We start from the raw sequence: 22,910 nt of genomic DNA, 5'->3' as shown, positions 1-22,910 counted from the left end.
GCTGTTTTTATTTTTTATTTTTATTTTTAGAGTTTTATATGTTAGTGTCAATAAACAGCAGCTTCTTATAGTGGCATCTCTGTGCATTTAGTGTAACAACATATAAAGTCAATATGCATTTCTTCTGCAATTTCAGGAAATACATAAAAACTGACTTTTATAAAAGAGAAATATTCGCTGGAGTAAAAACTAACCCTGGCCTCCCCTTATACTTGTCAATAACCATTAGTGTGTATGTTTCAGCCAATTTCTAAATTGTTTGGTGATTTATAATAAGCCAAATCAACCCTGGTAACTGTATAACTTTGAAAGAAAATCATTTTTTAGCATTAAACTAGGATTGAATAGCATAGATCTGCTTTTAGGGTCCTGTTTTTGTTAAAGGGCAATGCTCAGAGCATTAACCCACATTCAATCTAAGTGAAAAGCTTAAAAAATATTGAATTTTTAATTGTTCCACAAATGAGTATAAACAACCATTTACCAGGCCTTGCTCTCAGAGTGTCGTTGTTCCATATTCATGCACTAGATGGCAGGGTTCACCTGAAAAATATACATATACATTAAAGTCAGTCCTTCTGTTGGAAATGAACATCAGGCACTAAGTTCAGAGGTCATCCGCTCAGTTCAGGGTCACCAGCTCCCAATGAAAGTTCACAACAAACCTTAAACATCTCTGTGGGAGTTTCGGAGAAAACATGCCAAATACAATGTGAAGTGACACATTATATGATGTGCTGTGAGCTTGATGCTGAGCGAACAGCATCAAACCTGACACATGTCTTCTTAAGAATGCAAACACCCACTTTTTTCTAAGATTTATGAGTCCATGATTAAAGCGCCTCTGGTTGAACTGTTATCAGTGGTGTTTTCTATAAGAGAAGCATTGCTTATGGGGTTATGTTATTGCTCTAACAATATATGCTGCAACAATGAATGATACGGTCTCCAAGTTGCGTTTATTCAGCTGTCTCCAAATTGCTCAGATGCCTGTAACCTTTTAACCCTACACACACATGCACACACCCACCATCTGCTAATTGTCAACAAACTTTGCTATTAATAAACACCCTAATTTAATAATTAGGGGCCTATGTTTAAATCGGGTAGTTGGTAGGGATTTCTGGATGGTTATTAGATGGTTGCTCAATGTGTCAAAATTTCCTAGATACTGTGTCTATAGATATGACCTGCATTTTTTTTAGTTGTTTATTATTATTAATTTTACTATCCACCAGATTGTAATATTGCAAGACCTATTCACATGTTCACGGTTCTCTGGTGTAGGTTAAAGGTCACATGACATGCAGGTAAACAAATAATCTTTGTTGTTGTTGTTGTTGTTATTTAAAGGGATACTTCAGGATTTAGCATTAAGCTTTGTATTAGTAGAAAACCTGTAGTATTTTCGAATTACCGTGCTTTCCACCCTCATATCCGTCCTTCGGATGAGACGTTAAACCGAGGTCCTGACTCTCTGTGGTCATTAAAAATCCCAGGATGTCTTTCGAAAGAGTAGGGCTGTAACCCCGGCATCCTGGCCAAATTTGCCCAGTGGCCTCTGTCCATCATGGCCTCCTAATCACCCCCATATACTGATTGGCTTCATCACTGTCTCCTCTCCACCAGTAAGCTGGTGTGTGGTGGGCGTTCTGGCGCAATATGGCTGCTGTGGCATCATCCAAGTGGATGCTGCACATTGGTGGTGGTTGAGGAGATTCCCCCTTCTATGTAAAGCGCTTTGAGTGCCGAGAAAAGCGCTATATAAATGTAATGAATTATTATTATTATTATTATTATATCCCCCTGAGAGGAGAGATTTATGTATTTTTTGTCTTGCAAAAATCCTCCGATGACGCAAAAATCGTCATTTTGCGTCATCGGAGGATTTTCTGGCCAGATGCTAAAGACTGCAGCCAGTAGGAGGAGCTGTTCCGCATGTGTTCAACCCGCCCATAGAGGGTGGATCTCACTAACAGAATCAGTGTTGCCAACTTAGCACCTTTGTCGCTATTTTTAGCGACTTTTCAGACCCCTTTAGCGACATTTTTTCAAAAAAGCGACTAGCGACAAATCTAGCTACTTTTTGGACAAACCTCAGTAACCTCCAAATGTTGCCAGCACAGTCCTGCGAGCGCGAGGTTTGCGTTCTCCTTGCCGTCACACACATCTCTCTGCGTCTACCCTGTTCAGTGAATGGCTGAGAGAGGAGCAGCAGCACGGAACAGACGTGAATGAGCAGTGTTGTTTCCACGGACTTATCACTTATCTTTTGTTTTATATTTAAAGAATTTAGTTTGACCATTTTATTTTATAACTTATGCTTATCACTTGTAATACTCACTATCACAGTGCTTTAGTTCACCCAGTTCCCGAACTCTCTCAATTCAGATAATTTTACACATATAAAAAATAGTCATTCAACTCGTTCTATTGTCTGATAAAAAAAAATATAGTAAATGAGAACAGCTTTATTGGACATTCGGCTAAATTGTATTATATTATAATATATTATATTATATTATATTATAGTATAGTATAGTATAGTATATTATAGTATGTTATATTAAAATACAGTATGTGAGCATGATTTTAACGAGAAAAAACATTAGGAAGGCAGAACGCAAGTACGCCGCGATGACGTCATGAATATGCTAATTGACGTATGACGTCATCTAGCTACATTTAGCGACTTTTAGGGGAGGCGTTAGCTACTTTCCTTTGAAAATAGTTGGCATTGGCAACACTGAACAGAATGTACACAGTGTCAGCCATCTTTCTTTGGAAGCTAAAATAGCAGGCTCTTGTTCTGTGGAGAAAGCTGAGTAGTAGGAGAAAGCTGAGTAGTAGGGATTACCATCCTCTTTTTCCCGGACATGTCCGGCCGTCCAAAATGTCCGCGTTTCGGCTTTTGCTTTCTGCAGTCGCCATTCATTGTTTACATGCACAGCTTTTGTTTCAATCTAACTGAATTCATTCCGATTGGTGAATCTGAATGTAGTGTTTACATGAATGCTAAACAAGTGATCGGTTGATGTGCGTTTTAACATTGCTAAGAAAATTCCCGCTCCTCGGAGACCGATGCGTCTCAGTAATGACGCCACCGGCCTCGCGCCGTTCTCCCGCGCCCCTCAGTCTCGTCCTGCTCGCCACAGTAAACATAATGAATGGCGACTGTAGAACGCAAAAGCCGAATCCCGGACATTTTGAGCGATCTCGAAATCCCCGGCAAACTCGTCACGGAGTCTCACTAGTAGCTAATCCTTGTTGTTTTCAATTGCGCTCTGTAACCGGTAGGCGTGGCTTGGGAGTGGCCTCCTAGGGCAGCGAAGCAAGTGCATTCTGGGAGTTGTTGTCTTTCATCCACATAAGCCAAAAATACATTTTCTGGCTTTTCTCAGTCTAGAAAGCTCCAAATTCCAAAAAAAATTCACATTTCTTCTACATAAATTACCTATTTTAAATACACATTCATATTTCCAGAGGTGAAGTATCCCTTTAATCTTTTTTAGTCTTTTATTTTCTATATTGTTCAAAAAGGGAGAGACCTCGGCGGACGAACAATACGAGAAGGAATGATTCGTTTACTTAAATGATTCGTTCAAAAGCACAGATTCGTTCACGGACGAAACAAAAGGCTTGTTCGACTTGAACCGGCGCTGCACAGACCGATCGGTTTATGACATCAAAGTACCGCGAGAGCAATTCAAAAGCATAAGGAGCCTTCTACTTTCTGTTCGCTCTCGCGGTACTTTGATGTCATTCACCAATCGGTCTGTGCAGCGCCGGTTCAAGTCGAACAAGCTTACTGCTTTAGCCTATACCCACAGAGCATTTCTTGAGCGATTTCTTGTTTTCTACCATAGACTGTAAAAAAAGATGGACGACGCCCCTTCGCTCTCTTCCATTGATGAGAACTGAAGCCGCCAGTGTCCCGATATGGCGCTGACATATTGGAACTTGAGTCTGCGCAGTAGCGATTTCGGGACCAGACCTGCGCAGTAGTGAGCAGGAAGTAAAGCCGCGAAATCAACGCTCCGCCCTCACTCTCGCAGAATGCACTCAGGGAGAGTGGATTCTGCACACTTTTTTAAAAATTGATTGCAGTACGACAAGAGGCTTGTTAAAATAAAGTTAATACAATCTCCTCAGTCCTCCGAAGATCCCGAAAAAATGTCCGTTGGTGCTTCAGTGACTACTTCGCTCAGAGAACCTGTCAATCACAGCTGACAATCATGACGTTACACCACCGCATCACGTAACTAACTAAAAACCAACTTATTTTTTTAACAGACACTTGAACTTACATCAGCGTGATAAAACGACAGCAAATGAAAGAAACCCGGTTTGGAAAAAATATATTTGAAGTGTATTTAATTGTTTAGTTGGTCTCACGTCCCGTTGAATAACACGGGGAGGCGGGGCTTATGACCTATACTAGGACCAGCCACCGGGGGGCGATCGAGACGTTTTGGCTTCACTTTTCAGGGCTTGTGCGGCACGCTTGTTTTTTACAGTTAAAGTGAAGGTAGGTAATGCTAAATTACCATAGGTAGGCCTACTTAACTTATTCATTGAAGGAAATAGATTATAGGCCGTTGAAATTTCCTAGAAAGTAGCTAACTAGTAATCAAATGTTTGGAATCTTTTAGCGTTAGATGTTTTTGAAAGAAGTCTCTTATGCTCAGCTCACTAATGCTGCGTTTATAGATTTTGTGCTCAAGAAATATTTATTATTATTTCAGTGTTGAATAGGCCTATGGTATGGAACCTTTTTTCCGCCACAGAATAAAAAATAAACAAAGATAATGGCGAATTGCAATTTTTTTCCCTTGCAATTGTGGCTTTTTTTCTTGCAATGCGAGTTTATATCTCGCAATTCTGACTTTTCTCGCAATTCTGACTTTTTATTCCTCTGAATTGCGTGATACAGGCTAAACTCGCAATTGCTAGTCATAAAGTCAGAATTGTGAGATATAAACTCGCAGTTCTGAGAAAACTGAGAACTGGACTTTATAAATCTTTCTTTTTGAAAAATAGAAAGTTCATAGGAACAGTATTTATTTGAAATATAAATCTTCTGTAGCATTATAAAAGTCTTTACTGTCATGTTGTGTCCTCGCTGAATAAAAGTATTTGTTTCTTTTAAAACAGAAAAACGTACTTAGGCTATAGGCTACCTCAAACACGTAGCCTAGTTTATCACAGTTTCCACAAAAATATTAAGGAAAAACTCTTTTCAACACTGATAATAATAAGAAATGTTTCTCGAGCAGCAAATCATAGCATATTATAATGATTTCTAAAGGATCTTGTGACGCTCACTTATTATAAATCTACTGTACAGCTGAAACAAACTTTGTTGCATTATTTTCCTGTTATCACTGTAAAGCCTACCTGTCAACACTCCCGTTTTCCCCGGGAGTCTCCCGTATTTCACACCCATCTCCCGCCCCCCTCCCGTTTTGTTATTTCTCCCGTGAAATTCCCGTTATTTGTATGGCCCAAACGTCGTTATATGAATAATCACATAAATATATTATTCCAAGGTTGTCCAGTTGCCAGATCTTGTATGAAACCCATCCTACTCGCGCAATCAACACATCATACAAATTTCAACCCATTTGTGAGCTCAACCTGGCAACCTACAACCCAGTTGTGCCGTCGATATCTGTAGCCTAGACGCGGGAAGTTGAATAAGCGTTACTGGTAGAAATGGGAAAAGACTCAGTGGTAAGTAAATATTTAACGCAATTAACGCAGCATCCGTTTTTTTTCTGTCATCCTTTGGCTGTATGGCGTTACATTATATGATGCGCTTTTATTCTTGCTAATGCTTTTAAACCATTAAAGCCTACTTATTTTATAAAACTTTAAAAGCGGAAAACGCATCACTCATTCCTGGGAATACATTTGACATCGCAGCCTGACCTTGACGGAAATAAATATCCTACGCCAAAAGTAGGCTTCCAGAGAAGAAGTCTCAGCTGTGCTCAGATTCAGACAGCAAGCCAACATTGAATAAACATTGTTTTTCCATCTGAATCATCATTATGGTTGATATTGAAATTTCAATGTAAAATAAATGTTGAATCAACATTACCATATCGATGAAAACCTGATGTTATTAATGTTGATGGCAACAATATTGGAACAACATTGATCTATAGTTATCTTTATGATTGATTAAGCATTGGTATTTGGTTTACCGGGCGATCACTGAATGTGTTGATAAGTCATTGATTTATAGTTGACCGGGAAACGACGCATTGTTGAAAAGTCATCGACATATAGTTGACCGGGAAATATGATTGAAAATGCATCGATATATAGTTGACCGGGAAATGTGATTGAAAATCTATCGATTTTTGGTTGACCGAGAGATCAACACCAACATACAGCACCGGACACAGCTCGTTTCTGGACCCTTGCCACAAGCGTACAGGTAAGCTTGCTTAATGTTCGATCATATGAATGAATTGTACCTAATCAAATACTATTAGGCTGATCATTAACATAATGCTTAGTGTAACCGACGCAGTGCTGGTCACTGAAATAGATTTTTGTTTTACCATGCGTCAAAATCTGCCAAACGTAGGCTAGGCTACTATGTGGTTCTCATCTAAGGCTATAAAGTTAGCAAAACCTCAGAGTCCAGTCTATTTTTGTGATAGCTCAAAATACATGTCTGTACCCATTGCTAGTGTCGTGAAATTTAATAACACAGCACCGCCACGAAATGCCGATTAGACCATCTCGTCGTAATACAAATACAAAATATTAATAATCCTCGAGCAGGGCTGCGATATGTGTGCGATACAGTTTTGTAACTCAATTGTGTTTGTTTTCAGAAATGATAACAATCGTTTTATACTAGTGCTTATGCGATATCACGATTTTTGATGATCTTCTCCAAGATCTGCTTTTGAGGAAAACATTTCATTGGCGTTCTGTTCTGCACCTTTTCTGAGCGCGGGGAAGCGCGCGCGCACTGTCAGCGCCTGACAACCAGGCCTGGCGACAAGGGGGGCTTAGCCCCAAATACTTCATAGAAACAATTAAAATGCCTCGTTAATTTTAAAGAAATAGCCTATTTATTATTATTAGCCTGTTTTTGCCTGAGATTTGCGGTGAGATTTACGCATGTGCTCGGGCGTATGCTATATTCCTCCATGCACCCAGTATTTAAGCAGAAATTAATAATTAAAAAAAAAAAATATTTTGTCTGGTAACTCTAATCAATACATTTACTATTTACTTAGTTATAAGTGTCCCGTTATTATTGAATTTGAATTTGTTCCAAGTGTTTAAATATGTGTTCTGTTTAACTTAAATGCAAATTTTTTGCATTGTGATTTTATTTTCTGTTTTAGATGCTCTACTCAGCAGATGGGGACAGCCGCCGTCACCCACAGGCTGTGCAAAAGTGGCTGTGCTATGCGGCAGACCGGGCAGGAGGGACTGGACGACAAAATATTCGGCATCAGAGGATATTGAAGTGTAAATAAAGAGTACAAATAATTCAATAAAAAGGCTTATAAAAATGAATTTGTTTTAGTGTGGTGTGTTCAGTGTTTTATACGAGATTTCAAATGTTCTCCTACTACTGGCTGTAGATAAAGCAGGCTATTTAAATTATGGCATTACATTTAAAATTAACATTTAAAAATGATTGAAATTCCATTGAAATCACGTTGATCCTTAGTTTAGTTGAAATTTCAACATTGTTTCAATATTCCTGATAATTGAAATACCATTGAAATTCCGTTGATCTATGGACAGGATTTCAACGTTGTTTCAATATTAAAACAGGGTGCAAAATGATGTAGAATCAACATCAGATTTCGATGTTGATTCAATGACTTATTGTTGAAAAAGGAATGTTGATTTAACATAGTTTCAATGACTGTTTGCTATCTGGTAGGCTACAGTTGCTTTGGTTTTTCAATCCATACCCGTTTCGCCCCGTGGCTCAAAAGGGACACAACAAAAATAGGGACACACGAGAAAGCCAAAATAGAATGCAAAATGTATTAACAACATAGAACTATAAAAAAATAAAAAAAATAAAAAAAAACTACGTACAACGGTAACAGTGAACAAATTCATAATCCGTGCACGCTTTCGCAATCGTTGTTTTGTAAATCGTCCTTTCGCAATAGTTGTTTGTAGCCTAATATTCAGTTCCTGTGAAAAATTGTGAAATACTGTTCCAATAGGTGAAGTTACACAACAATATGATGATTGATTACATAACAATATTTGGATGTAATATTCAGTTCCAGTGAAAATCTGTTCCAGTTAATGGAGTAGGCTATATGGTGATGTGTAATATTCAGTACCAGTAAACTCCACCCGCTGGAACTGTTTCTTCCAGTAACTGAATATTACACAACATCACCCGTTCAGTTTTGAAAACTGTAGCCTACTCACAGATTTGTGGCCTACCTTATTTTAGAAATCTGGTTTTTTTTTTTGTATATTGATTTGGTGTGTATTGTTAAGATGAATACAACTGTCTTAACTGAATTTTTCTAGGATTTGGCGATGGGGTGTGTAATGTATAGGCTAGATGACATGAAACCGCATGTGGTTGAACTGAAACCTCCCCCAAATCTCCCGTATTTTGGTACCCAAATGTTGACAGGTATGCTGTAAAGCTGTTTTGAAAACTCTCTGTATTGTAAAAAGCACTATATAGCCTAAATAAAGTTGACTTGACTTGACTGAAGACTGGAGTAATGATGCTGAAAATTCAGCTTTGATCACAGGAATAAATTACATTTAACAATATATTTTAAAAGAAAATATTTCTATTAGGCTAAATTGTAATAATATTTCACAGTATTACTATTTTTACTGTATTTTTATCAAATAAATGCAGCCTTGGTGAGCATATAAGAGACTTATTTCAAAAACAAAAAAAAATCGTAAAGATTTTAAACTTTTGAACAGTACTGTGTGTGCGTATGTATGTATGTATGTATATATATATATATATATAGAGAGAGAGAGAGAGAGAGAGAGAGAGTTTAAGATTTATGTAGCTCTGAAGTACTTATGGCAAATGAAGAAAAAAGTAAATCGTTAAAATATATTTACAGTATAAACTTAGATTACATATAACTTTGGCATTTGGAAGATTGCGCAAATGCATGCACACATAGGCTCCATGAACACACTCATACACAGACTATAATTCAAAACATCTATTCAACTATGGGAATACAGACATTAACAAATTATTATCATTGCTTACCCCTGTGTTGCTTTTAGGGCCACATTCTAGAAAATGTTTTCCCATTGTCAAACTGCAAAGTGCGAAACAACCCCTCTGGGACATTGTCAGCTTTGACCTGAACAGGCATCAATCGCGGTCTTGGGGATTGGACGTTATGGTGTGTGTGTTTATGTTTGTGTGCACATGTGAAAGAGAGAATGCTGAGGACAGTGATCATGAACCAATTGTTCTGCAGTCTGTAAATTACATCTCTCTAGGGAGCAGTGCTCTTAGCTGCAGGAAGTTTCCTACTCAAAGGAGGATTAATGAGGGAAGTTTGAACACTGCACAGACCCCAGACCCTCTGAAACTCTGACCGTAGTTAAACATGCCCCCTTAAACCTCGCATGCTCTCTCTCTCTGAGGAGGAGGAGGAGGCTGATGCAGATTCAGTTTCTAAACAGTCATTTAGCAGACTTTTCTTGACATACTGTAGGCCTATATATTGCCAGGTTTAGTGCAATTCTTTATTTTTTATTTTTTATTAATCTTTGTGAAAGGCAAAAATTGCGTAAATGTCATTAAAACTTTAGTGTTTCTTAAATATCATTGCTATAGAAGTTTGAGACAAGACATTGTCACCTTGAGTGACCTTTCAGTGTTCATTGGGTGATATGTTTAATCATTTGATTGACAATTTTAAATGCATTTAGACACTGCCACAATAGAGCAAAAGCAAACCAAACTAAACCAAATAAAACTAAACAAATACCTCCCTGGTGTTTTGTGAGCTGCACTGGGAATTACTTCAGTACCATGTTTAAATTGTCCTCGCAAACAGCACATTTTGTTTCATTTGAATGAATAGGTTTTGCATGATACTGTTGATAGTACAATGAAAAGCGTAATGTATGATACAAACATTGCATTCTTTGTAAATCACATATTGACTGGTGGTTACATCTTTCTTTTTAATGATCTTATTTTCCCTGAAGTCTATTTATAGTGCTATAGTTGAGCTTCCTTGCGACAGAAAAAGTCATAATTTAGTTTTCTCATGCATTTTACACCCTCTTTTTGAGCCATTGCGTTAAATAAAGCTGTTTTTGCTTTTGTATCAGCAAAAGTTGGCAACCCCTTTGAATGTGAAATGAGCAACAATGATTACTTACAGATTAGGGGGTTTCTGTCAGATCCAGTGTAGTTTGCAGTGCTCCATCCTTCAGCACCTTTTTCAAAGCTAATAATTTCACACAAAAATGATGTATCAAATTTCTGAAAATTTCTGAAATGGCATCCATGAAAATGTCCCCTGGCCATTCTTGTAGCTTAGTTTGAATACATGATGTTTTGCGGCCAGACAATTTTCAGTTCTGGAAATAAAAATAAAAGTGTGATTTGAGACATCTGAGGTGATTTTAGATGTTCTATTTATGATCATATTCATGTACAATCAGCATCTGTACTAAATATCAGGGAAAACGCGAATAAAATGTTCGTATAAATCTAAGCACATGAATTGAAATGCCGCTCCAGTTGCACAATTTAAGCTGAACAGAAGTTGAGAGATATTAAGCATATCCTGCCATTCCCGAAAACTTTTATCTCAGATGTTGATTGCTATGACACGTTCATTGTTTTCAGATCAACAGTGCACATGTAAGTGTAGCTTTTCCACATAAAATTAATGATTTGCTGAATGATATATTAAAGGACATATAGTGTGTACAACATCACATTTAAATCGCTGATACTGCACTCCTCCAGATAAGATTGATTGCTTTTTCTTTGAAACTGTTTATATTTTCTCTTTTGGTATATTTAGAAGGTCATTCCTTAAGGCTTAAACACATTTCTCGCTGGCTCGGTTTTTGAGATTGCAAATCTGGTCCATGTTGCCAGCTCCAGTGGTCACTCCAAAGGAAACAAAGCTTGTAGGGAACGTGTTTACGAGTGGTTCTGATTTCGTAGAAACGTACTCCAATCTCGTAAGAAAAACAGAGATAAGATAGGATTTACGCAGAGCTTGAACACAGCCAGAAATCCAAATGGCAACACTCAACAAGTAGTTTAAACACCCCGACCTTAATTTGTTTAAGAGGACCTGATGGAATCGCGGCAGTAACATGTTGATTGTTGGCTTTCGGGAGATAATTGCGATTCCCAATCAAGTACCTACTGGTTGATAAAACGGCACCAGAGGCTAAAATAAACAGAATAATCAAAAAAGAGTTATTAAGAAGACAAGCCTGAGACTGCAATTAAATTTCAGTGGGTTCATGTTGTCTTGGGAACTGAACGCTGTGTTTATGTGAAGACTCTAAAATTGTCAACCAATACTGGCATTTGCTTGTGACCTTCTGAAGTTGCTCCCGTTAAAATGTCCAGCTTTTGCCAGAAAACAAGACGTCCAAGCTATTCACAGTCATTTCATCCATATGCATGTTTTATGAAGACCTGGTCCAATAAACACAATGAATGATGAGAGAGACAGGCAAAGTACAAAAGCTAGTGAAATAACGATAAAAACATAAGGTGTTAGCATCTTATTTCTGTTATATTGTCTTGCATTATACATGGGTCATTATCATATAGCCTACTGTATGCCTTAATGTATAGGATAAACATTAAATTAACATTTGAAAAGATCAATTATTTTCCTTTTACAGTGTCAAGTCAAGTCAAGTCAAGTTTATTTGTATAGCGCTTTTCACAATACAGATTGTATTAAAGCAGCTTCACAGTATTAAATTTAAATAATACAACAAAGTTTATTTCAAGAGGAATTTATTGATTGATAAAATTAAATTAAATATCCCCAAAATATCCCCAACTGAGCAAGCCAAAGGCAACAGTGGCAAGGAACCGAAAAACTCCATCAAGTGACCTAATGGTGTCCTAAAACTCCATCAGGTGACCTAATGGAGAAAAAAAACCCTTGGGAGAACCCAGGCTCAGTCGGGGGCCAGTTCTCCTCTGGCATTTATGAGCTAGAGGCCGGATTGTAGTTTGAACTGTGGGATTATATGAATGCCTGGCTGAAGAGATGCGACTTTAATCTAGTTTTAAACTGGGAGAGCGAGTCTGAGCAACGAACAGTATCAGGAAGACTATTCCAGAGTTTTGGAGCCAAATGTGAAAATGCTCTCCCTCCTTTGGTGGTTCTGAATATCCTAGGTATGACCAAAAGCCTTGAATTTAGTGATCTTAAAGAGCGCGATGGATTATAGGGTGATAGAAGATCCGTTAAATAGACTGGAGCTAAGCCGTTTAGGGCTTTATAAGTCAGTAGCAATACCTTGTAATTAATACGGAACTTTATAGGTAACCAATGCAGTGATGATAAAATCGGTGTTATATGATCATATTTTCTTGATCTCGTAAGAACTCTAGCGGCAGCATTTTGGACTAACTGTAGCTTGTTTATTGAGGATGCAGGACAACCAGCTAATAAGGCATTACAGTAATCCAGTCTCGAGGTCATGAATGCATGAACTAACTTTTCTGCATCAGAAACTGATAGCATATTACGTAGCTTAGCAATGTTTCTAAGGTGGAAAAAGGCTGTTTTTGTAACATATGAAATATGATTTTCAAAAGACAGGTTGCAATCGAGTATAACACCCAGGTCTTTTACTGTAGCGGATAAAGTAACAGGACATCCTATGATGTTAAAGTTGTATTGTGCGAGGTTTTGTGGGCGGTTTTTTGAACCGATAAGTATTACCTCTGTCTTGTCTGGATTTAATAAAAGAAAATTACGCGTCATCCAATCTTTTATATCTTTAACACACTCTGTCAATTTGGAAAATTTAGCGTTTTCATCCGGCCTTGATGAAATATATATTTGAGTGTCATCAGCATAACAATGGAAACTAATTCCATGTTTCCTTATAATATTTCCAAGTGGCATCATATATATTGAAAATAACAGAGGGCCTAACACAGATCCCTGCGGCACTCCATAGTTTACTGGAGTTATGATCGATTTTTCTCCATTTAAATAGACAAAATGGTAGCGGTCAGATAGGTATGATTTGAACCAGCTTAGTGCTTGTCCTTGAACACCAGTATAATTTTGTAGTCGATCTAAGAGTATTGTGTGATCTATAGTATCGAACGCAGCACTAAGATCAAGTAAAACTAGTATTGAGATACAGCCTTGGTCAGAAGCTAAAAGTAAATCATTTGGGATTTTAACGAGCGCAGTTTCAGTGCTATGATGCGGTCTGAATCCAGACTGAAACTTTTCATAGATATCATTTTGTTGCAAGAAAGAGCCCAGTTGAGCGGACACCACTTTTTCTAATATTTTAGACATAAATGGAAGATTTGAAATGGGTCTATAATTTGCTAGATTATTATGATCTAATTGCGGTTTCTTAATGAGAGGTTTTATAACTGCCAGTTTAAATGTTCTTGGAACATGACCTAGAGATAAAGACGAGTTAATAATATTGAGGAGAGGCTCTTCCACTACAGGTAACACTTCTTTCAGTAGTTTAGTTGGTATAGGATCTAATAAACATGTTGTTGTTTTAGATGAAGTGATAAGTTTATTTAACTCTTTTTGTTCTATAGTTGTAAAGCACTGTAATTGTTCTTGCGGGGTGATAATTGAAGCTGAATTATAAGGCGCGATTGAAGATTGAACGTTTACAATTGTGGTTCTGATGCTTTCTATTTTCTCAGTGAAGAAGTTCATGAAATCATTACTACTGAACTGTAACGGGATATTTTGTTCGGGTGACGTCTGTTTATTTGTTAGTTTAGCCACGGTGTTAAATAAAAACCTTGGATTATTTTGGTTGTTTTCTATTAGTTTGCGGAGGTGCTCAGCCCTGGCCGCTTTTAGGGCCTTTTTATAACGTGACATACTGTCTTTCCACGCGATTCTAAAGACCTCTAAATTAGTTTGTTTCCATTTACGCTCTAAAATACGGGTTTCTCTCTTTAAAACATGCGTAGTATTGTTATACCATGGTGCTTTATTTTTCTCTCTGACCTTTTTTAATTTAATAGGTGCAACCACATCCAATGTTCTAGAGAGAATGGTGCTCATAGTGCTAGTTAGTTCTTCTAGTTCATCTGTTTGTTTGGGTTCAGGCAGCAGCTGAGACAGATTAGATAAGCAATTTGAGAAATTATCTATGGTGGATGGAAGGATTGTTCTGCCTGGTCGATAACGCGGCGCTGCATGACATATTACAGCAGTACGTAATATGCAAGTTACCATGTAGTGATCAGTGACTTCATCACTTTGTGGAATGATATCTATATCGGTTGGATCGGTTCCATGTGATATAATTAAATCGAGTGTATGATTAAGACGATGTGTTGGTCCGGTGACGTTTTGCTTGACCCCAAATGAATTTAATAAATCTGTAAACGCAGCTCCTAACGCATCATTTGGATTATCTACGTGTATGTTAAAATCTCCAACAATTAATGCTTTATCGACATTGACTAATAGGTCTGAGAGAAAATCTGCAAACTCTTTTAGGAAATCAGCGTAAGGCCCTGGCGGTCTATATACGGTAGCCAAGGCTAGAGATAATAGGGATGTTTTTCTAACATCTAAGAGCGTAACATTTAGTACAAGTACTTCAAATGAAATAAACTTATAACCCGTTTTCTGAGTAACATTTAAAATATCTTTATAAATGGTTGCAACACCTCCGCCACGACCAATCAGACGGGGCTCATGCTTATAACAGTATCCAGGAGGAGTAGACTCATTAATACCGAAATAATCATTTGGTTTAAGCCAGGTTTCAGTAAGGCAAAGTACATCGAAGCTATTATCTGTGACTATTTCATTTACAATAACTGCCTTAGGTGTGATTGATCTAATGTTTAGAAGACCTAGCTTTAGAAATAGTTTTTGTTTACTAATAGCAACATTTTCTGTTTTAATAACAATTAGATTTTTCCTAGATCCTGCATTAGATTTATTATTTGATCTCACTAAACGAGGAATAGACACGGTTTCTATGCAATGTTCTACACTAGTATTTATATCAGTTGAATTGGTACAGCAGAGACTATGATTTGGACTTTTGGTTACTAGTCAAAGGGTATTTAACATTTTGGAGATGTTATCTGACAGAAGAGCCGCTCCGAATCTGCTTGGGTGTAAGCCATCAGCACGGAAAAGCCTAGGACGCTCCCAAAACAGATTCCAATTATTTACAAAGAGCAGTTTCTGCTCATTGCACCATGACATTAACCATTCATTTAGCGCAAATAATCTGCTGAACTTTTCATGCCCTAATCGGTACGTGGGAAGCGGTCCTGACACAATGATCGTTGTTTCAGGCGATGTGCTGCGTACCGTATCGAATAGATTCCTGAAGTCTTTCTTCAGAATCTCCGTCTGGCGCAGCCTGATGTCGTTCACTCCCGCGTGCAGGACCACAGTTCCGACGCGCTCGTCACCGTTCAGGATCTCGGGAACGCGAGCAGCGATTTCAGAAACACGAGCACCAGGAAAGCAGTGACTTTGCACCTTACTTTTACCTAACGTAGCGTGTACGTGCCGAACGATGGAATCGCCGATGATCACAGCATCGTGTTCTGTTTCGCGTAGAGGGGAGAAGCGGTTTTGTGTGGATAACTCGAAAACCGGGAGGGTCAGAGAAAGTCTTGGTCTAAGCCTGACTCGCGTCTTCCGCTGCGGAACCACCCAGGATTCGTGGTGGCGTGTTGGAGCCGGAGTGAACGAGACCATGGCTGATTGCGACCGATGCTGAGGAACGCACGGAGTAGACGCGGTCGGAGTCAGCGGGTTAGTAACGTTAAACACTGATTTGTGTGCATCGGCACGTGATGTTTCAAGAGCCAAACACCGGTCTCTCAGCTCGGCCTGTCTCAATAAAAGGTTGTGGATCTGTTTCTCAACAGCTTCCAGCTCAGACTGCAGTGCGTGCAGCTCAAATGTGTCCTCACCTGCACCAAGCGGTAGACTACTTACATCTGATATATTCGCCATTTTAACAGATGGACAGTGAGTTAGCAACGAAGCTACCAGTGATGCTATCAATATTAATACTAATTTATATTATAAGTTTGTTTGTTTGTAAGTGAGTGTGGAGAAGACGCGTTCAGCCGTGATCCACGGACGTAACCTTTAAGAGTATGCAGCGTTGGATCACTAATAGGCTTGAGACGCGTCTGCTCAACAGTCCGCGTTGTAACGTTAATTATGAGGTTTTTTAGGTTTTTTTTTTAGTGGTAGGGGTGTAGAGTAGACGCACGATAGGCAAAAAAAAAAAAAAAAATGTTTGTTTATAAGTGAGTGTGGAGAAGACGCGTTCAGCCGTGATCCACGGACCACAGTGTGTATTAAAGGGATAGTTGCACTTTGAAATTAATTTTTGGTATGTTTTAGCTTACCTCAAGGGCATCCAAGATGTAGGTGTCTTTTTTTCCGCAGTAGTTTCAATTTTTATATTTTTAGGTCACACCGTTCTTGTCTGTCAGTCATATAATGCAGGTCTATGGTCATTATCTCAAAGAGCATGCACAGAGTCCAAATTAAAACAATTCCCCGTCGTCCAAATTAAACAATTCCCCATCGGTGTCGCCTTAAAGTCAATGAACTGCCGTAGACAAGGCGACATCTAGTGTATATATCTATGCACCAGTCTGCGTACACGTCAGATCAGATCACTTGGACATGGCTGTGTATAAGAGGTAAAAACGATATAAATACTGTTCGTTTTCTCACACAAACCGCTCGTTTCGTGTCTTAGGCCATCAATGTGTACTTACGATGGGGAATTGTTTAATTTGGACGACGGGGAATTGTTTTAATTTGGACTCTGTGCTTGCTCTTTGAGACAGTGACCATCGACCTGCATTATATGACTGACAGACAAGAACGGTTTGACCTAAAAATTTCTAAATTGAAACTACTGCGGAAAAAGAGACACCTACATCTTGGATGCCCTTGAGGTAAGCTAAAACATACCAAAAATTAATTTCAAAGTGAACTATCCCTTTAAGGGATACAGAGTTACATTTTAAATAAGTTCACTTCCTTGATTTGAGCGAATGCTGCTATTCTGACTGTCATGAAAAAAAAAACTTTATGGAGTTTTATGTTAATGAAAACACGTTTTCTTGGAAATAATTCAGCTTTACTTTCTGTCTCCTCATTCTTTTGTAAAATCCCTTTAACACAAACCAGTTTCTAATGACATCATCCTTAAGAAGTGGCATAATTTTAGTTGGAAATACATTTTAAACATCATTAAGTAAAAAAGTTTCAGGAGTGTGTTGGTGCTGAGAGATTCATTTATGGAAATAGAAGGAAAGATGTTATCATATCAAAATTGAGAATAGGGCATATAGATCCACCAATAGGAAATCATAACTATCCAATCAATTCCCCATGGACAATATCAAGTCCCACCCTACATTTTTTCTTTTTGGAGAAGCCGTTTCACTCAGATATATGTCACAACATGGAAGAATCACAACTTCCTTTTTATGAGGACTTTAAAGGTATGCTATTATAACCGGTCCTACTCGACCTGCTCCAAGTGGGATTCAAACCGAGGTCTCTGGCATGGAAGGCAGGCACACTAACAATGCTAAAGACCACAGCCTCTAGCATCAGTCGCTAGCGTGCCACTGTTACACTATGAAATTCTGGGCTCTCTAATGCCATCTATGGTTTTTTGCAAGTGTATTCGCAGAGACATGTTTTTGTCAGTTTGCGGTTCTATATACATTGCATGAATCTGATGGTTTTAGGTACCCAGTTGCCTGTGATCACCATACCAGAGAAGTCCTCCATAGTGCACCTTTATACTATAATAACACAAGCATATTCATTCAAGTTGACAAGAAAAGTCAACTCGTTTCTCAAAGTTGCTCTAAGCGATGTTGGGTGATGTCACTTTTTGTTGACGTTCGAAGTTTTGTCAAACAAAATGGAGGCTAGCTCGCCCGTCCCTCCTAATCATCCCGTCCCCTCCCCCTCCCCCTCCCCCTCCCCCTCCCCCTCCCTTCCGTGCTTTTCCGATGTCAATTCGGGACTTTGCGCGTTCCTTCTCCTTTTTCCCTCTTCTTTGCTATTTGTTCATCGGAACGTCGTCTCTTTGGTCGAGTGTCAGCCATATCAAAATTCAAGAGAATGTAATTCTAACGTTAGTCGTTGTCGTTGTCTAGGACATCTAGCTAACTTCCCTCTTCATGCTTCTCTCTCCTTCTTTCACACCCCCCTTCACGTGCACGCACACTAACCCCTCAACCCCCACCCCCAAATCATTATTGTCGGTTATTGGCTGGGACACTGTTTGTTATGTTTCGTGGTCCAGGTTGGGCCAGTTTGTTTTTGTTGCCATTTGTGAAGCCTGGGCTGTCTACAGAGACCGTGTTTTTTTACAGTGTGTTCAGGGGACAGGCAGCTAGCGGGTAGTGAGATGTTTGCTGTATGTGACAAAAATGTTTCTGCCTAAAAGACGCATGACATCGCTTAGAGCACCTTTAAGTTTTACTATTAGGCTGCTCTTGTATTTCATAGCTCACCTTTCTGTCACATATCTGTGGAAAACCTGCCTAAAAACAGCCTAATTGCAATGCAGCCAAGCCCCTTAAGAAGTTTAGGTCAAATCTGAAGATAAGGCTTCCCCAGGAGTATTAGACCACTGTAGATCACGTACATGATTAAACAAGCTTGAAAATGTGATTGAAAGCACGGTCTAGCTCTCTGGCTGCAGTCATCACCTTGACTTGCTTCAAGCTGAGGATAATGATTAAAAAGCAATCCAAAGCAATTAGCCATATAGCTACTCGGTTTCAAAATATATCTGCCAATTTGTCAAGATTTCATCATATCTGAATGATTGGGCCAAATAGCGTCCAGTTGATTGAACTTTCTGGGAACTGAGATATAACTAATTGTTGGGTTTCCGCAGGCAATGCAATTGGACTTGCATAACAATATGCGATCACAAGGTAGCGATCAGCTTTTTGACCTCTTTTTACACATTTTGGGCTTGTTCTACTTAAACTTTTTACAGTTTACAGCTGTTCTTTAACTGCCAAACCTAAATGTGTTTATATTCAGAGTGCATGAAGATGCATCACACTCGGTTTGACCTGATGATTTCAAGCTCATTGGTTCTCGTGTTTTTGAACAAATTGGGATCATATGGGGTTTTAGAAGTCTTTGAATGCCGTGCACATGCTGAATTGACCTACTTTTTAATTACTACTATGTTGCGTTTTGTCTTTTTCAGAGTCTGGTCATGTGGTATGAAAAAGAACAGTATGAACATTGTGCTAAACATGCGGATTTGAAATGACATGAAGGTGATGACAGATGAAATGAGCTACATGGTCAGACCGCAGCATAGGCGACTTAGGCGGTTTTCTAGGGCACAAAAAAGGGGGCGCCGCATGAGAGGCATGCCCTGTTCTACAGGGGCTAAGCACCCTCAAACGAAAGCAAGAGCATCCTCAGTTGATACTGTAATAATATAATATTGATTAAACTGATTTAACAAATGCTCCAGTGCGTATTTGTGTTTGCGCTCTGGAGTGCGTCTATTTACAACGTGATTTTGCAGAGTTGAGCAATGAAGCCAATCACAGACATGTCTGTGGATCAATGGCCAATCAGAGGTGTTTAAGTTTGTCAGAATCCACTCACCGCTCAAAGCCGGAGTTTTTGTTCAGTGCTGACTCTTGAGTTCTGCATGCTTGCGAATCCTCTCATTATAACAAGCGAAGTGTAGACACGATGTAAGTAAGAGATTCATTGTGCACTGTAGACTGCTTCATTGATTATAATGGAACTTTGTGAGATCGCTACGAACTGAGATGAGTGACAGCTTTTTAGGGATTTTAAATTGAGCCTGTTTATTCCAATTAATATCCTTTTACGATTACGATATGTTTACAATAACATTGTTGAGATCAACAACAAAAAAATTATAGTTGACAACGTTATGTTGGACTAATTTAAACGGCCTGCATCATGACGCAATTATAATACATCACAATAACTTGTGAATTATGCATGGCAGCACAGTTACCATTGGTATTAGTTTTGCCATTAGCATTCACCGTTTAAACTGCACTTTGGAAAAGTATTAGTTAACGACTCTTCCTGGTAGACATTGATGTTTGTGTACTATTCTGAATGGCTTTTTTAGAACCTCTTTACTCTTGTCATGGCCTAGTGGTTAGGGAGTTGAACTGGTAACCCGAAGGTTGCTGGTTCGATTCCAGAGCCGGTGGGAAATGACTGAGGTGCCCTTGAGCAAGGCACCTAACCCCTAATCGCTCCCCGGGCGCCACACAAAGGCTGCCCGCTGCTCTGGGTGTGTGTATCCACGTTTGCAGTGTGTGTGTGTGTTAACTACTCACTACTCTGCTCCTAATGTGTGTGCATTAACTTGGATGGGTTAAATGCAGAGGTCAAATTCCAAGTATGGGTTACCATACTTGGCCGTCACGTGTCACTTTCACTTTCACTTTCACTTTCACTTTCACTTTACAACACTAACACTGGCCGTTTTTGCTTGTTTTAAACTGGAAGTGCTGTGTATTTCTTTAAATAAAATGTTAAGCTTCTTTATTATTATTTCAGTTATATTGCTACTTGCTTTTACTTGACCAAAAAAACTCCAAAGTGTCTTCTTTTAAAAGAAACCATGACCTGGACTGTAAAGCATTCATGAATTGCAATCATTTAAAGGCCCCCTGAAATCAAAATCTTAAGCTTTTTAGTTTTTAGTATGAATGTGTTAGCTTTACGGTTCTGAATAAGCTGGTGTGTTCCAAAACAATGACAAAATTCACATTTGGGAGATATAAGCAGTCAAAACGTACAGTCTCTCACTTCCGCTAAAATTGATCACAGATTTTTATGACATCACCGCGGACTTCCGCTTCTCATCACATCTTCTGTCCAATCAAATGCTCTCTAGAATGTAAAGCGTCCAGCCTATAAATATAAATACCACCTGGCCAAAGCGACCGTTGACACGTCACAGAGCAATATGGGTTTGAGATGTGTGTTTGGTTGCTCAAACGCTCGAGTGTTTTTCCATTTTCCAACTGTTGGTTACAAATGAAATGGCTAGAATTTATTCACATCTCTACTATTGAAGCCAACATATCATCAGCGCTCGGATTTGCTTCCATGGTGCTGTCAAGCACATCTTGCAGTCTGTGAAGTAAACTAAACGCTATTGGCTATTTGAAAAGGAGGAGGAGCCATTCAATATGTCCCGCCTTAGCTTCCTGTTTCAGTGAAAATCACATCAACGCATAATACAAAGCTGCGCGTTCCAAGGCACTTCACTGGGCCTTTAAAGAGATATTTCACAGCTGAAAAGATGAATTTGTATTTAAATTGGGTCATTTATGTAGTAGAAATGTTAAATTATTTTAGAAGTTGGTGCCTTCTAGACTGAGAAAAGCCAGAAAATTTATTTTTGGCTCATGTGGATGAAAGACAACAACTCCCAGAATGCACTTGCTTCGCTGCCCTACGAGGCCACTCCCAAGCCACGCCTACCGGTTACAGAGGGCAGTATCGGAAGAAATGATACAACTAGGCTTCTAGTCAACTCGAAACTGAAAAGACGCCGTTTTATCGTGAGATCCCCCTATGGGCGGGCTGAACACATGCGGAACGAGCTCCTCCTACTGGCTGTAGTCTCTCGCCTCTGGACAAAAAAACCCTCTGAGTTTTTTTTCCAGACACACAATACCGAAATCTCTCGTCTCAGGGGGACATGAGGGAGGGAAGCACGGTCATTCGAAAATACTACAGAGTTTCTACTGATACAAAGCTTAATGCTAATCAGTGAAGTATCCCTGTAAGTATGTCATTTTCCAGTGTATGCTCAAAAATGACAGGCAACAGGCTAGTTTATTCACTTTTCCGGTGATTTGTAGCTTATTTAATTCATATCTGATTCCTTTTTCCAGATTTGTGAGTTGTTGTTTATTATCACCATTTATTCATATTTATGTTACCGTTTATCACTATGTTATATTAGAGCTGGGGGGGGGGGGGGGGGGCAAGTATGATTCATCTATTTACTGAGCATTGTAATTCTAGCACTTTAAGATCTCTTTTTAAGCCTGCTCAGCAAATGCGTTTCTGTTCAGCCTAATGAAGGGTTTTATGAGGTCTTTAATGCATTTCCATGGGCAATCATAAAGGCTACTGAATCATCGCAGGGGAAGTGAATTAATCATCCTTATCATCACACTCAGACAGCCCAAACTGAGAGGCTGTCATACTGTTCTGATGGTTTTATTTTTGTAAGGGTTCAAGAGTGAGTGTGTGTGTATTTGTGCAGGTGGAGAACATTACTGAGAGAGTGAGGCACGTCTTGACCTAATCTTTGAAAATGAGAGCGAACAAGAGCAAAAAAGAAAGCATGGAGTGCCAAAATTGTTATAATTATGGCTTATACATCAGTATTATTTTCAGTTCATCTAATCTTTCAGACATAAATGCTGTCTGAATAAATCTAAATCTTTACACATGTTTGATCTCTCAAAGACTGATTTTTATGTAGGAGAAATGGCAAATATGTAAGCAAATATCTACTTAATTAGTTTTCAAAATTTCACCATTTATCACCTTTGGAGTCCAACAAAAAAATTGTGTGTGAATGACACATGGTGGCAATTTTAGGAGTTTCTCAAACATTTT

The sequence above is a fragment of the Leuciscus leuciscus genome (genome assembly GCF_965113295.1).
Source record: "Leuciscus leuciscus genome assembly, chromosome: 14".
Classification (NCBI taxonomy): Eukaryota; Metazoa; Chordata; class Actinopteri; order Cypriniformes; family Leuciscidae; genus Leuciscus; species Leuciscus leuciscus.
Note: the sequence above shows the minus strand (reverse complement) of the source record.